The sequence below is a fragment of the Megalops cyprinoides genome, chromosome 15 (assembly GCF_013368585.1).
Source record: "Megalops cyprinoides isolate fMegCyp1 chromosome 15, fMegCyp1.pri, whole genome shotgun sequence".
NCBI lineage: Eukaryota > Metazoa > Chordata > Actinopteri > Elopiformes > Megalopidae > Megalops > Megalops cyprinoides.
In genome coordinates, this window is record NC_050597.1 from 1,904,939 (window position 1) to 1,920,000 (window position 15,062).

The 15,062-nt window shown below is 49.6% G+C and overlaps 1 protein-coding gene across 1 annotated transcript in view; it reads left to right on the forward strand.

Annotated features, from left to right (window-relative positions):
- The window catches only part of peli1b (pellino E3 ubiquitin protein ligase 1b), a 28,837-nt gene continuing 13,775 nt past the window's right edge, over positions 1-15,062 (forward strand). Inside the window, exon 1 of the mRNA XM_036547377.1 lies at positions 1-289. The gene's annotated coding sequence lies outside the window, so the exon portion shown is untranslated. The remainder of the gene's footprint in view (positions 290-15,062) is intronic.

The window sequence follows — 15,062 nt, forward strand, 5'->3', positions numbered from 1 at the left end:
TCTTCCTACGTCGTGTCTTGGTCGAGGTTCTCTGCTAGTGTAGCTCCGTAATTAAAAGGACATCGACAGGGATAAAACTCAAAATAAACCAGAGAACATAACCCAACTGTGGCCTTCTTTTGTTCAAAGCAAAGAGGATTTCCCCGCTTCTTGTCCTTTGTTCGCCGTGTAGCTAGCTCGCTAACCACGACAACTGGGTTTTCATCCTGTTTCCATCCTGTGATTTAATAATCACCGACACTGAACTCCGCTCCTAGATTTTGGAGAATCGACGACAGTGAGTAACACTGTAAGTAAAACCGACTGGCTGGCTACAAAACTTGCCATACAGCGCACTGAATTGCCATGCACAGCACAGTTGCATCAGACACTGAGCCAGGTACTTAGTATAGTACACATTTCAGATGTTAGCTAGTTAGCCAGTTGGTATTGCATAGGAAAACATCTAACATTAGGTTCTTGGTCATTTTGCACGGGAAACGATCTAACGTTATCTTCCTGTCACTGTGGATTTGGACGTGGAGATGCATTTTGCATCGGTGGCAAGATGACGATGTAGGTCTACTTTTAAAATGTGTAAAAAAAACATGTTTATCAGTTAGTTCTACGTTACCTAGCCAGCTCGCTGCTTGTCACCACATCCGTGTTACACGTGTATTCTAGTTATCTCGTCTGAGACTCGGCTAACCAGTTTATCTAAGTGACTTGTTAACTACTTTTCCCACCAACGTTGGTCTTATTTTGACTGAGCTGGTTAGTCTGCTGGCGAGCTTGTATTGGGGGTTGTCAGTGTAGTATTTAGTTGGATGGCAGGTAGATTGATGTGATTTAGCAGCTAGCATTAACTTAATAAGGCGTTAGATCCTTGTCTGTGAAACAAAATATGTAGCTAGGTATCTACTCGAGTTTGTAATCTGTTTTAGATTAGGAACGATACTTACAATATCTGATTACAGAGTTGGCTAGCTATTTTGGTGGTTCTGCTGTTTTATTGGTACGAATTTAATTTCTCATCGTAAATATAGCCAACTTTGATCACTGCTACTTGCCTGCTACCGCCTCTAGTTTTTCTGTAATTTCCAAGTGAACGATAATTTGCTGGCGATCAAATCAAAACGGCTGTTGTTGGAAAACTGAAGCACCAGCTGGGGGCTGCGATTCCGGGTTTGTCTTATTGTGCATACATGCATAAAGTGATTTACATGTTTGGGCATCTGGCTGCGAGAGCCGGTCCTTTGTCCCGTGATAATTTGGATCAGCATTGTTGACACCACTTATGCGTTGAAACAGTCTTCGTGGGGTTCAGCTTATGTACAGCAAGCATAAATTCATCCCGTTTAGGTGCCAAGCCAGGCATTGACAGAACTTTTTTCCCTGACAGCGTTATGTGTTTTTACAAGCCTGTCACACAATCTCGCAAAGTTGGCATTTGATTTATTTTGTGATCGTCCTGTCAAAACAACTTTAAACGCTCATTACCGCTGTGGCTGTATTAACGGTTTACGAGCTTTCTAAATGCTCCATTATTTCGTTTTGTTGGAGCAGTTCTGCCCACGACTGCCCACAGACTGCCTCGTATAGCCGGAGAACCGACTCGTGTCGTTTTTCACTTGTTCATTTTAGCAATGCACAGTAGCTGTTAGCAGAAAGAAGGGGAACATAGTCTGATTAGGGAATGAAAGAACACCCCGTGAAAATTAATGCTGACGGAGACTGAGTTGTCTTTCCCCGTCGGAAAATTGATCCCCCTGAATCGCCAAAAAAGGGATGAGGTGGTAACAGCCGCGCTGAGAATGATTATAGCAATGAAGGGGACGGGCTATGTGGAAAGGCCAGAATCAATCCCCTCATCAAATTAAAAGGCCATTAAGTTAATCCAAAATAAGAGCTCCCGAGAACGGCGGACAGAGCGGGATGGAGCGCGATGTTCTCGGCGTGCTGGCGCCGTGGCAACGGCGGCGAGGAGCAGGTGAGCCGGAGAGGTTGGGAGCGGTGTGGGGGCTGTGTCAGCCGAGCAGATGAGTCTCTGCCGAGACCCCGTCATGTGTCCCGACCGGTCCAGATGGCCGAGCCGCCGTGTGCACTGAATGGAAGGGGGAGAAAGAGGTGTCAAGCCAAGGACAATGCGCCCCCCTTTGTGTGACGAAGGCAAGGTGGCAGGCCCTGAAATGAAAAGAGGGGGTCTTTCTCCTGCAATCTCCGAAGCTTCAACTCAACAAAGGAGCAACTGCTGGAGCCTTGCAGGGCCCAGGCAGATGGCAGTGGCCCTGGGTGTCAGGATGAAGCAGTGTTGCTTTGGGTGTAAGGGCAGAGTGTCTGTCCTTCCTCCGGCTTGTGTTCACTCTTGGAAGTCACACTCGGGGGCAGTTCAGAAGCTGTTGCTTTGTTTGGAGTTGAAAGATGGTGATCTTGAAAAGGTCTTGTGTGCATCTGTAGTGGCAGTTTAGCTGATGATATCAGTTTGTAATGATAACAGGGAAGTAAGTGATGAAATAAACAGCTGCCTCTTGTGCAGATGTAAAGGTCTTTATAGTTCTGAAGTTTTTTGTACTTTTGGATTAACCTCTCTTCTGACACTGTTGTTAATTTCTCAAGTCTTTTATTAGCTGTGTATTCACTCTTGCGGATTTCAGATAATCCATTTCTACAAGTTGCCATCACAAAGTCGTAATTCAGAAACACTTTTGAGCTGTTAGCCTGGAATGAGGCAGATTTCTGAAAGTGAGCGGGATGATTCTGGAACGAAAGACTTGTTGTGACAGGAGCACCAGTATTGAAGAGTTGCATGGAAATTCTTCACTTGCACCATGAGTAAAGCTGCTTCAGTGGCAGTCTGTCAGAGCACGCAGGGGACACAGGTCCCGGGAGAGGGGACACAGGTCCCAGCACAGCCTCCAAGGCCAGTTCCTTCCAGCCCGGACGCTGACTCCCACAGGGCTGTGGACAAACTGTCCGCTCTGCCAGGGTTGGAGGGCCAGCTCTCCTATAGTGGGTGAGAGGGGCAGCGGGGGAGTGCCAGGCCAGGGCTGTGAGGCCGTCTCTCTGTGGGGGTGCAGTAGAGGAGGGTCAGGCTGCTGGTCTCCATGGCGTAAGGTTGCTCGGCTGATACAGGAGCGCGACAGGGGTATCAGTGACACTGCTGTGCTCTGCAGGGCTCTGTTACAGCATGCTGACCGCTGGAAACACGGCACACTGCTGCCTCTGATGGGGGATCTGCGTTTTAGCATCATTCAGGGGAACCGTATTTCCCCTGCACAGTCCTGGTGAGTCCTCGCACTGAGCCGATGGCAGAATATTAAGCTAACGGTCTGGAACAGTAATATTGATCTTCAAACCTCAGAGCTGCCTGCTTTCATTTTTGAATAGTAGACAGACAAAGTGTATGTTCTTTACTCTTTACTAATGGCAAGGCTTAACATTTTTTAACAATTCTATTTATGTGTGTAACACAAAACAAACCTAATGACACGGTGAAGCAAAAGCTTGACTATAGCGTACAGAGTTACAGTTTCGCTTTACTCCTTGGCATGAAAGTTTGAATGGAACTCCCCCCACCCACAACACGCATGTTTGAAACCCCACGTGTCACTGGTATCTCTGATTGGCGTGGGAATGCACAGAGACTGTACAGCATTCTACAGGCTGGAGTCTTCATACGATGGGCCCAGTCGGCTGTGGTCATCTCCAGCCGCTCGGACATCGGTGGGGTCCCGATGAGCCCCGCTCCGGGACAGCCTGGTATAACAGAGCCGTCACTGAGAATGCCATAGCAGGCTGTCGTTCTTTTACATAACTTTAAATCAGGCAATAGCATCGTCTGCCCAGGCTGGACTTTTATGTCATACAGATGCAAATGCTTTTAAGTGTGGGCTTGGCCAAATATAGTATGTTCAGCGTGTCTTTTAACTGCAAATTGGCATTTGAGCTGGATGTATATTTTTCATCTTATAAAAGGCTGCGTAGTGTCTCTGGAGGTAGGCGTAGTCTTTAAAACATGTTCCCCATCACTCTGAAATTCTTGGAAAGAAGGTAATAAAAGGAAGGATATGGTTCCCATAAGTGGAGGTGAGGGGTGTTTGGAAGGGGTGCGAGATTCAGAGCAGGAGGCTGTTACTGGTAAACATGGTCCGGTCTGTGCGCGGCCTGTTTGTTTGGAAAAGTAGGTCAGACAGTGGGCACATTCGCTGCTGTTTCAGTGGAAAAAACATTTAAAAAACGCACAAATTTCCAAACCTGCTGTTTTGGATTTTTTTTTTTTAGCTCGGTTTTCACGCGCCAGCATGAGCACAGACAGCGTCATTCATGGCCGTATACCGCCGCACAAGCGGGACCTGAGCCCAAAACAGAAACGTGGCTATTTTTCTACACATAAAAACCGTGGGATTGCTCAGCCTCTGCACACTCCTTTTTTAATGGCTTCCAAACAGCCTCTGTTAACAAACAGCGCTTTGCCTGTTGTGTTTCTGCCTGAAACATGCTGCTGTTCTGTTTTTTCAGGGTGCTCAAATCACACTTTGTCTTACGAGCTTGTTGTGTGGAACTTTTGTGTGGTTTATTTATGAAACATGGAGACAGTAAGTCATTTCTGTTCCCAAGCAATAAGAAACACTGTGTTATTCAGGGCCTTAAATACATAGGCTTTTGTGTACATGGTCTCTGAAGCTCATCTCTGTCTATACCAGCTGGAAGCACAGAGACTCGTCTTCTCAAAGCCAGCGTTGAGTCTTTCATGGCTTCCAGTTTCCCCTCAGGGGGAGGCTGGGTGGAGAGCTGTCCTATGGCTTTGTGTCTGTCATGTGACACCCTGTGGTCGGGCAGAGATGTTGAGAGAGAGAGAGAGAGAGAGAGAGAGAGAACATCGCCAGGCCAGTTCTCCATGGTGTGCATTCATTGGCACCGGTCTGGCCTGAAGCTTTCCGTGTGAGTGAAAGGGTAACCTGTTTTCTTGACCCAAAAAACACCATGTTGGCCCATGCCTGTGTCTTGCTTGAGCAGGGTCAGTGCTGTGTTCACTGGCTCCTCTCTTGTAAGGACTCTCTCCCTGTCTAGTACTGGGAGAGAGTCTCTGTGGGATACAGAGAAATAAAGGTGAACTCCAGATTTGATATGATTTGTGACATATGTGCGTATGAATTTATTTCATGGTTGCCAGTAAAGTTCAATGTGTGCTGGTACATAGAAGGTCAGACACTGCTTGTATCTGAACAAAATGAGAGACGGATGTCAGATGTTTTTCAGCATTTTGCAGGGTTAAATTAGAGATCTTTGATGGTTCCCCTTTAAATAGATCATCCATAGTGGTGGTGGGCTCGGCTCGGCTCGGCTCAGACCAGTCCTGCCTGTGGAGCACCATCTCTCCAGCTAGGCTAGAGGGAGGTGTATTGGTAATTGCTGTTCCCTTAGCCCCCTAATGCCTGTCCTTACTTGTCCAGCCCCATTTGTGCCTTGGACAGGCCGTGGTGATTGAATAGGCCGAGCTGATTGTGTGCTGCTAGGGGCCCTACTTTCACCCCTCTCTGACCCTGAACCTGCAGATTTCCTGCTCAGAGCCATATCAAAGCGCAGCATACACCCTTTCCCTCTCTGCACCTTCTGCTCTGTCTTAGATCTATCGTTTATGAAAGTGTGTTTTACTAATGCTGCTGAAGTGTTCGTACTGTATGGGCTGTACCTCCCTGTTTTTTTCCCTTCTCCTGTTTTGTGGTCTGGTCATTAGTTAATCGGGGTTGGATGAAGTGGTGCTGCGCTCAGATGTTTTCTGGGAAGCGTGCGTCAGGTGTTCCGGACAGGAAAGGGTACACGAGACAATATGCACTCACAGAAGCACGCTCACAGACGCGCTGGTTTGTTTGCTTTTAGTCGCTAGTCTGTGTTCATCTCACTGAATTATTAAAACAGACTGAAACTCAGCCGCCACCCGCCTGACAGTACTGTAAACCCCTGAGGTTATTGGACAGTGTCAGCCCACCTGCCTGTACTGTAAACCCCTGAGGTTATTGGACAGTTTCGCTACTCATGACCGCCACCTTATGGGGGTAATAATCGTCCACGAGCTTTCTCCTGCTGTAAATTTCCGAGCAACGTGACCGATGCGTTTCACGGTCATTTAGCCGATGGCTGAGTGCTGCCACTCACTTCCTCTGCGTCTCCCAGCATGCTTCACTCTGACAGCTGCTGGGCGGGAAACGTCAGGTGTCACAGTAAAGCCAGGGGGGATTGTGGGTAAGGGTATAGGCTGTGTCCTGACTGCTGTCTGCTTGTGTTTTGCATTCTCACACACACACACACACACACAATTTGTTTGTCTGAAACTGGAAAAAAGTAAAAATGGATTAGGATGTCCTCAGAATGTAATGCCATAGAGAGGAGTTGCCTCCAAAGAGAGGCCTCTGGGAGTGTGTTTGAAACACCTCTTCGGGTTCTGCTGAATATGAGCAGATTTAGCTGGAGAGTAAAATGGGCTGTCAGTGATTCTGGTTGTAGTGGCTGTTTGAGTCTCCCACTCATTTTCAAATTAAAACAAGCTTTAATGGCATGACCACACAGCTGTACAGCATTGCCAAATAATTTTCACATAAATAATAACTGTCAGCAGCAGTTATGGAGGCACATAACCATGGCTTTGTTTGATTGGCTCTCCTCTCTGGAGTGGGCAGGCTGTCTCTAGGATGAGCCATGAGTGTGTGTCCAATCAGCACTGGCCTGGCTGCAGACCTCTGCTCCTTGTCTCAGACAGGAATGGGGTCGTGTTTGGAGGGATGTTTTGTGTCGAGAATTTGGGGTGTGAGGAACAACATGGTTCACGGACAGTGAAGCCTGGTTCTCCTGGGTTTGGTGTGACTGCCTTGTACTGTGGGTGTGAGATCCATCTGAGCTCCACCAAACACTGAATCTGGTCAAGAGAAATGACCAGGTGAAGAGCTAAGTAGAATGAGCTTTTGTTTTTTCCAGGTCAGCTTCATCAGCACTCTGTAGAGTTTCATTCTACAGAGTTTGTTTTTCCCTCAGAGACAGGCCCTGGTGAGCAGTAAGCCAGGAGTTAACACTGTCTGGTGCTGTTGTTTTTTTTTTTTTCCAGGAAGGCTAAACCAGGACCCCTAGGATAATCTCCCGTAAGTGGAGCAGAGGGGCAGTAAAAATGCTTCCGAAAAGGCCCGACGTTCAGGAGAGATTGTTCATGTCTCCTCCCTGTCCATTGCACTTAGCAGGGGCTTGCTATAGGCCAGCGCCTGCATCAGAGAGCAGTGGGATGGAGTTGGATCGGCCCTTTGTGCTCTGAACTCCAGCTGGTGTTTTTGTGTGACTGGCTGCTGTAGCAGGAGCAGTCGCCTCAATGAAGTAGCTTATCTCCATCAGTAGTAATGTTAGACGGAGACATGCATGCGCTTCAAAGAGGGTTAACATGCTTGCAAATAAACTTTTTGTGTTTCTTTTAGAAGCTAGTTAAGTGAGCTTGCTGAAAACAGATCGGTTTGGATTAGGATAGTGTCACACGTTGAAGATGTACCCCACACGCACAGTAAGCAGAAGGTTTTGATGGTGATGTGGTCTGGATTGCACTTTCGATCTTAACAGACAAACAGATCACATCTGAGGTCAGCAATGTTAGCTTTGCTGGATGGAAAACAAAACATGCTGTGGTCACATGTTTTGGTTTATTCATCGGAATTTATAGAGTTATCGTCCAAACAAGCACTTCTCTGTGTGAAAGATAGGAAATACAGAAAGATGTGAAAAACAGCATGTACTGGTCACACAAGGTTGCTTTAGTATTAGAGGGCAGTCATTACGATATTGATCATTAGGAAACTCAGAGGATCAGGTAATATTCACAGCCTCTGAAGGGACTGGGTCTAGCTTCAAGTTTCCTTAGATTAACTCTCGGTGTTCTCAGGCAATTTTTAGCAGGCTGAATGACCTGAAGGTTTGGTCCAATGCAGCTTCCTACTTTCTGAGGCCAAGAGGAGAGTGCTGACTGTCTGTTTTCAGTTTCATCAGTAAAGAGTTTATAAGACATCCACAGCAATGGTTCTGTAACTTTTTGTGGTTGGTGTATTCTGGCACTTTGTGTGGGACACTTAGGAAATGGAAGAGTAAGTGGATTCCTCTTCCGAGATGTCTTTTTTCCTGTTGTGTTTTGTCTCAGTGCCTCAGGAGCTGCTTCCCACCTTCCCTCCCACGCTCTCAGAAAAAGACGCTCTCAGATGGAGCTCTGTAATTACGCCCGTGTGCCGAACGCTGAGGTCCACCCCTGAGGTAGGGCCGAAACAGCTGTGTAAAAGCGGACGTGAGTCAGTGAGAGGGGAATTCTGGGACGCCTCGGCATCCGGTGAGGACTGTTTTGGGAACGCAGAGGGATTTTGAGGAAGTGCGTTGGTGTAGATTACTGTCCTCTGAGAGGGCGGGAACAGACAGACCCACTGACCCACTGACGCACTCGGACGTTTCAGGAACTGCGCTGAGGACAGACAGACCCACTGACCCACTGACGCACTCGGACGTTTCAGGAACAGCTCTGAGGACAGACAGACAGACCCTCTGACCCACTGACGCACTCGGACGTTTCAGGAACTGCTCTGAGGACAGACAGACCCACTGACGCACTCGGACGTTTCAGGAACTGCGCTGAGGACAGACAGGCAGGCAGACAGACAGACAGACCACAGAAGGGCTTCCACTCTGGCAGATCTGTACAGGCTGGCTGGCATATTGGCAGTGTGGGTGACTCAGTTTTACACATCGACACAAGGAGTCAGTGAACCGCTGTCCCACGCTGTGTGCTGTGGTTCATGTCTGTGGTGGGTCACTGATGCTCTGACCTCTAACAAGGCACTGAGGAAGACACTCAGACAGTGAGGAAGACACTCAGGTACTGAGGAAGGCACTGAGCATGTGCCGCTTCCTCGGCTGCCATTTCTCCTGCATTACGCATTCAGTTTAATGTTCAGTAAAACGGTGTAAAACAGAATACGTTGACTGGACTTGATTTTGTTAATTGCCTTGTGTCTCTAATGCAACACATGTGCTTCCGGGTTTTTCTTTTGATCAGGCGAGATTCATGGTGCATAGTGAATCTTTATGGATTTTGAATAAGCTCAGCATTAGGGTGGATTTCACATGGGTAGACATGTCCGGGTGTTGAGTGCCTCTGTGGTGATGTGGAGGATCTCAGGTATCAACCAATCAGCCAGCCTCCTGCTCCACACAGAGTCACACCCCTCTCTTAGCATGTGCAGACCGCTCCGGGTCCCATCGCCATGGATTCCAGAGGCAGATTGACCCTGACACTGGACACGCTGATACGCCCGGCTGCTCCCGGCTGATCACTGTGGATTCTCCCTGTCCTCCTAGACAGTGTCCCACCCTCTTAAGCCTCAGAGCTCAAACAAAGCTTCAGAAAGGATGGTGAAGCAGGGGAGAAGCCAGGCACAGAGAGCAGTCAGAGGGCAATAGTGTCTCCTTAGCCGCTCCTTTCCCGTCTCAAACTGTCAGATGCTCTGATTTAGTGCTACATGCTTTTTTAGAAAGCCATGAGAGAGTGTGAGAAAGTTTCGAGAGCTTGTCCCAGATGCTCACAGACAGCATGCGGTCACATTCTCTCTGAGCGTGAGTGTTAACCCTCGCCTGGCTGGAAGTCGCTGCTCCAGCTGAACCTGGAAGCGTGCTGATGCTGAGGGGGTGAGAGAGGCTGGCTCTTCTCCCGCAGAACGGACATGGTTCCTCTCTCTCTCTGAGATCTTCACTTTTTATGGCCTTTGTGTTTCTTTTTCTTCAGCATCTAGGAGCTCTTTCTATTTTTGTCTGACATTGCTGTTCCCTCCCTCCGTCTCTGCCTTCCCTCTCATTACAGGATCACACGTTTCTCACAAAGCGCCGATCCCTCCCATCCTATTGGCCGTCAGACTCCTATGAGAAAGTAGGTGTTTTTACTTTGTGGAGGACTTTAATTGGTGTGTTACGCAGCGTTCTAAGTTTAGCTTCTTGCTTGGAATGGGCAGCCTTTGATCGTGAAGCTTTTTTGTCACGCTTTTTTTAGAAGGCTGCTTATTGGTCAGTCACAATGGTGCGTTTTTTTTATTTCTCACTGGTAAACATTCTGTGTAGCTCATGTGACTCTCCTGTGGTGACGTCTTTATCTGCACTAGCAGATAAGGCGCTGACAGTGTGGGGTTCAGGAGCGATTCAGCTGCACACCATCTCAGGGTGATGGGTGGCAGCAGTGTGGCATAGTGGTAAGGAGCAGGGCTTAGAAAGGTTGCTGGTTCAACTCCTTGCTGGGGCACTGCTGTTTTGCCCTTGGATGAGATACTTAACTCTGGAACACTCTGGACACTCCATAAATGAGTGTCTGCATAAATGGATAAGATTTCGACCTGTGTATATTTCTCTGCATAAGAGCGTCTGCTAAATGATGATAATGTAATGTAATCTAATGAGTAGATCAGTCAGCTCATTAGTGGAGCCATTCCATCGTTAACATTTGCCATGTCATTCTCGCAATCTCATGTACCTCAGAGGTCAGTGGTGGACAGACAGTGTCTCCCAGAGCTGAGTGTGAGAGTAGAGGCCCCTGGCTCCTCTCTCAGGGGTGTGGTGGAGGCAGAGGATGTGAACTTTTGTATTAACACAGCGAGGAGTTTGACGCTCCCCTCCTTCTACCTCAGATAATTAATCTCAGGAGCAGAAAGGGGTGCTCGCTTCCCTCTTCAGGAAGTCGCACAAAAGCCGCCTTGTTTCGGGGAAACGGAGCCGTCATAAAGGTCCTGCTCTGAGCCGGGGCGGGGCGGGGAAGACTGGCCCGGCCTGGGAGCGCTTCCTGATCCGGTTACAGGAGAGCAGTGAACGGCGCTCTCTCCGTTCCGTTCAGCCGCGGCCGCTGGGAGGAACAGAGCCGCACTGTAAGCGGTGCCGTGCTAACGCAGCCTCTCCCTCTCTCTTTAATAATGCAGGCCCCCATTGTGTGGGTGCCGCACACAAACCCTTCACACGGGTCACAATCGGACATTGTGGGCCCTGATTATACAACACAGCCTTTTATTACCACAACAGAGGAGTGCATTAGCGTCAGCCGGTGTAGAAATGCACAGCCAGGAAAGGCCAGAGTGACGCAGTTTGGACAGCGCGCTGGACAGTGTTTAGGGACAGCGGATGAACGCAGCTGACTGGGTTTTGCCCGATGCCCGTCTCCCACGGTAACGGAGCAGACGGTGAGCGCTGGCGGCCTCTCTGTCCCCACAGGAAGAGCGGGTGATGTGGGAAGGAGGGAGAGGAAGGCTGGTCTGGGCAGGGTAAATAGGTGATGACGTGAGTGACGTTTCCTGGCTGGCTCTGTGGCACTGATCTCACGCCGCGGTGACCGGGGGAGTACGGCACAAGCTTCCCCGTCGCCACGGAGCCTGCGCCAGGAGCCTGTCTGGAACAAACAGCAGGAGTAAGAGTAGCGCTGTGCCTCTCTGTGTCTGCCCCACTGCCATGGCCGAGCCTGGCGGTAACAGCCTGGCATGTACTCAGTCAGCTGAAGTGTGTGTGTGTGTGTGTGTGTGCGCGCGCACGCGAATGCTTGAGTGTGTATGTGTGTGTGTGTGTGTGTGCGCGCGCGCGCGCACACGCGTGAATGCTTGAGTGTGTGTGTATGTGTGTGTGAATGTGCATGTGTGTGAATGTGCGTATGTGCGTGCGCGTGTGTGTGTATGTGTGGATGCTCATGTAATAGAATGGTGACTGAATTTAGACAGATGGTGGCAGCTGTGTTTGCCCAGAGCAGTGTCTGTGTGTTCAGGCATTTGAGTGCCCCAGGGTCCTGTCAGTGCTGTGGGAAGGGTGTAAGCTCTAAATTCAGTAGCCCAGGAGTGTCTGCAGCAGAGCTCGTTGTAATACAGGTGGTGACACCCAGCCGGTGCCACAGGCCACAGGTGTGAGCAGACCTGCAGCTGGCAGGGAATCGGTGCAGCCCGAGTCCTGACTCCGTTCAGCACGTCAGAGTCAGTTAGGAAAGACAAACTCAGGCTGGACTCCACCGGGGTCCTGGCTGAGTCCTGTGCTCTGCCTGGCTGAGTTCAGAGATGTGCCTCCACGCTGATGTGTAATCTCTGCTGAAGGGCTTGGGTGTTTTGGGGTCGACCCCACTCTCGCAGATTTCAGGGGCTGTGAAGCAGAATTATGGTTAATACATCCAGGCTGCTTTTAAAGAGTCTCTCAGGGCCGGGGAGATTGCGTTAAGCTGAAACACTCAGATTCCAGCTGCTCTCTTCAGGTCCTGAGAACTGGCTGTAAAAACGAGCCAATTAGTCCCACTCCTCTGGACCCGTGTGCCTGGCGGATAACACGCTGCTGTGGCATTGCAATAATCGACTTTTTTTAAATCACAGGGTTTTTTTTTATAATGAGGCAGGACTGCCTGGGCGGAAACATCTGTGTGCTCCACGCTGCTGTACGGCTGGCACGGGGGGCAGGGGGGGCCTGTGTGCTTTGTGTTAGATGAAGGTGATCCACAGCACTGTGAACACCATGGAAAACTTGCTGAACCCCCATCCCCCCCCCAGAGGTGAGGGTTTCGGTTTGGGGCCGTTTCTGTCCTGAGGAGGGAGTAGTAAAGCTGCTAGAGGGAGGGGGGGCCTTATTTTGCACATTTGGGCTGCACATGTGATCCTGTCGAAGCAGTTGGGAGAGGCGGGGTCTCGGAGCTCCGAGCGCTCAGTGCTGGGTGTGGCTTCAGCTGTGCTGCATTGCATTATTGTCATTTAGCAGTCACTGGAGTGACTTGCATACAGTAGGTTACAATTTTATCCATTTATACAGCTGGATATTTACTGAGGCAATTCTGGGTCAAGTACCTTGCCCAAGAGTGTTGCCCTAGTCGGGGATCGAACCAGCAACCTTTTGCTTATGAGTCCTGCTCCTGACCACTTCTCCACGCTGCCGTCCCCTCTCTGAAAGCTTAGCTCCCCTCTGGCTGTTCCAGCCCGGTCTCAGTGCCTCAGGCCCGGCCTGCACACTGGCACAGACAGCTCTGTGTTCGGAGAGAAGGAGAGATTTGGACGCACGGGGCCAAACACAGCCACACGCGTTCAGAGAGGAGCAGAGAGACGCGCGCTGACACTCCACTCCTCCACTCCGGTGTCTGAGTAACAAACATCTCCAACACAGTCACTCCTTCACTCTGCCTTTCCTCTCAGTCTGACTCTCCCATTCTGCCTCTGCCCTTTGATCTCTCTGTGTGTGTCTGTGTCCCGTGTAGCCTCTGCAGAGCACGTTCTCTGCGTGTGCTGTGTTAACGCGCTGTAGCCTGTCGGGTTTGCAGAGGCGTCAGTGCTGAAGAATGCCCTGAGCTGAGTCATTCCGCACGGGATGCGTTGGCTCGAACGCACCGCTGCGTAGTGAGGAAGAGAGAGCCCACACACTCCATGCCTGCGTCGTGTGTGTTCACAACCTCATTCTGAGGTGAAGCGTTCGCAGTACACACAAAAAGAGAAGTGCCGATACAAGCATCCCAGCTGCTGATCAGACACATGTGATAACTCCTCTGCAGATATAACCACAGCGTGGTGACCTTGCACTGGAAGCGTGAGAAATTCTGTACAGCTCTGACCTTCTGACTGTGTTCTTTCCTTCATCAGCCAAGCTAGACCTTCAGTGTACTTACATGTAATAAAACCAAAATTACATGAAATAAAAACTTTATCAGCGTTTTGCTGTGTCTGTTGGTTATGTTTTGGGATCATCTCTCATTATTTTGCTTAGTGCACTGATTTGGCTTTTCCCTTGCAGTCCCCATATGTGTGAGGTTTCCTCACAGTAATCTGTGATGAAAGGATGATTTGGAGTTGTTATGTGGAGAGGGCTTTGTGAACACCCCTGTGTGTGGTTATTTCAGGCTTGTGTTCCACAGGTATCTCCTCAGGCTGGTGGGTTCTGGCTGTGGGCGCAGGAAACGGACGCATGTTTCCGGAATATTCCGCTGGCGACAGGGATGGCGTTGCAGGGTCACGCTAATGCACGTGGTAAAAAGTAGAACCTTTTATTCGAAATGCACTCAGGTGCTGCTTTTCATCCGTTATTTCCCACCTGTGGTGCCCTGAGAGTGAGGATGGGCGCACGCCTCCACGCATCGCATGCTTTTTCTGTGTGTTCCACTCTCCCCTCCTCCTGCTGTCGTTTGAACAGCGAGACGGGCACATTTGCCATCTGAGTGTCAGCCTGTAGTGTTATTAAGAACAGGCTAAATGGCTGTTTAGATGAGTCTCTCATGATGTGCTCCAGAGATTCCGCTTGGGTCGGTGTGATTTTTAACGCTACCCTGCCGTTTTCCCATTAGTGGAGATGGCAGACAGCCCCTCACTGCAGTGCGAACTCTTACAGGGCGCAGGCCTGAAGCTCACACATCAGCATTAACTCTGTCAAAGTCAGACTGAGATGGGCTGTCTGATGACTCTGCACGTTTTAGATTTAATCCTCCTTCCTCTCAGCATTGTGTGTGTGTGTGTGTGTGTGTGTGTGTGTGTGTGTGTGTGTGTGTGTGTGTGAGAGTGAGAGTGAGAGTGAGAGTGAGAGTGAGAGTGAGAGTGAGAGTGAGAGTGAGAGTGAGAGTGAGAGTGAGAGTGTGTGTGTGTGTGTGTGTGTGTGTGTGTGTGTGTGTGTGTGTGCGAGTGTCTCTCAGGCAAAGCCGAGCATCTGCAGAGCTCCGTTGGTATGGGTGTGAGCTTCTTTCCTGGAAGCGTACGCATGTTTTGAGTTTTGTATTGAAGTGTGAGTGTGTCTTTTTGAGGGTTGTTGTCTCTCTCCGTGCTGAAGCCCCTCAGGTAGCTGAGTTTCCCTGCTGTGACGTTAGAGCTCCGTGCTCTCCCAGCAGGCCGAGGGAAAGCCCAGAGGCCTGATTCCAGATCAGTCATCTGCAGCGCCTGCCAGACCAGCCCTTGCCCGCGGGTAAACAGTCCCTCTGATTCATCCACAGGAATATATCGCCTCTTATGCACAGAAAGAGAAGTTTGCAGAAGACCTGCCACTGTTCCACTGTAGCGTTGTAAGCAGACCATTACAGTCTGGTCTCCATGACGACTAGGGCT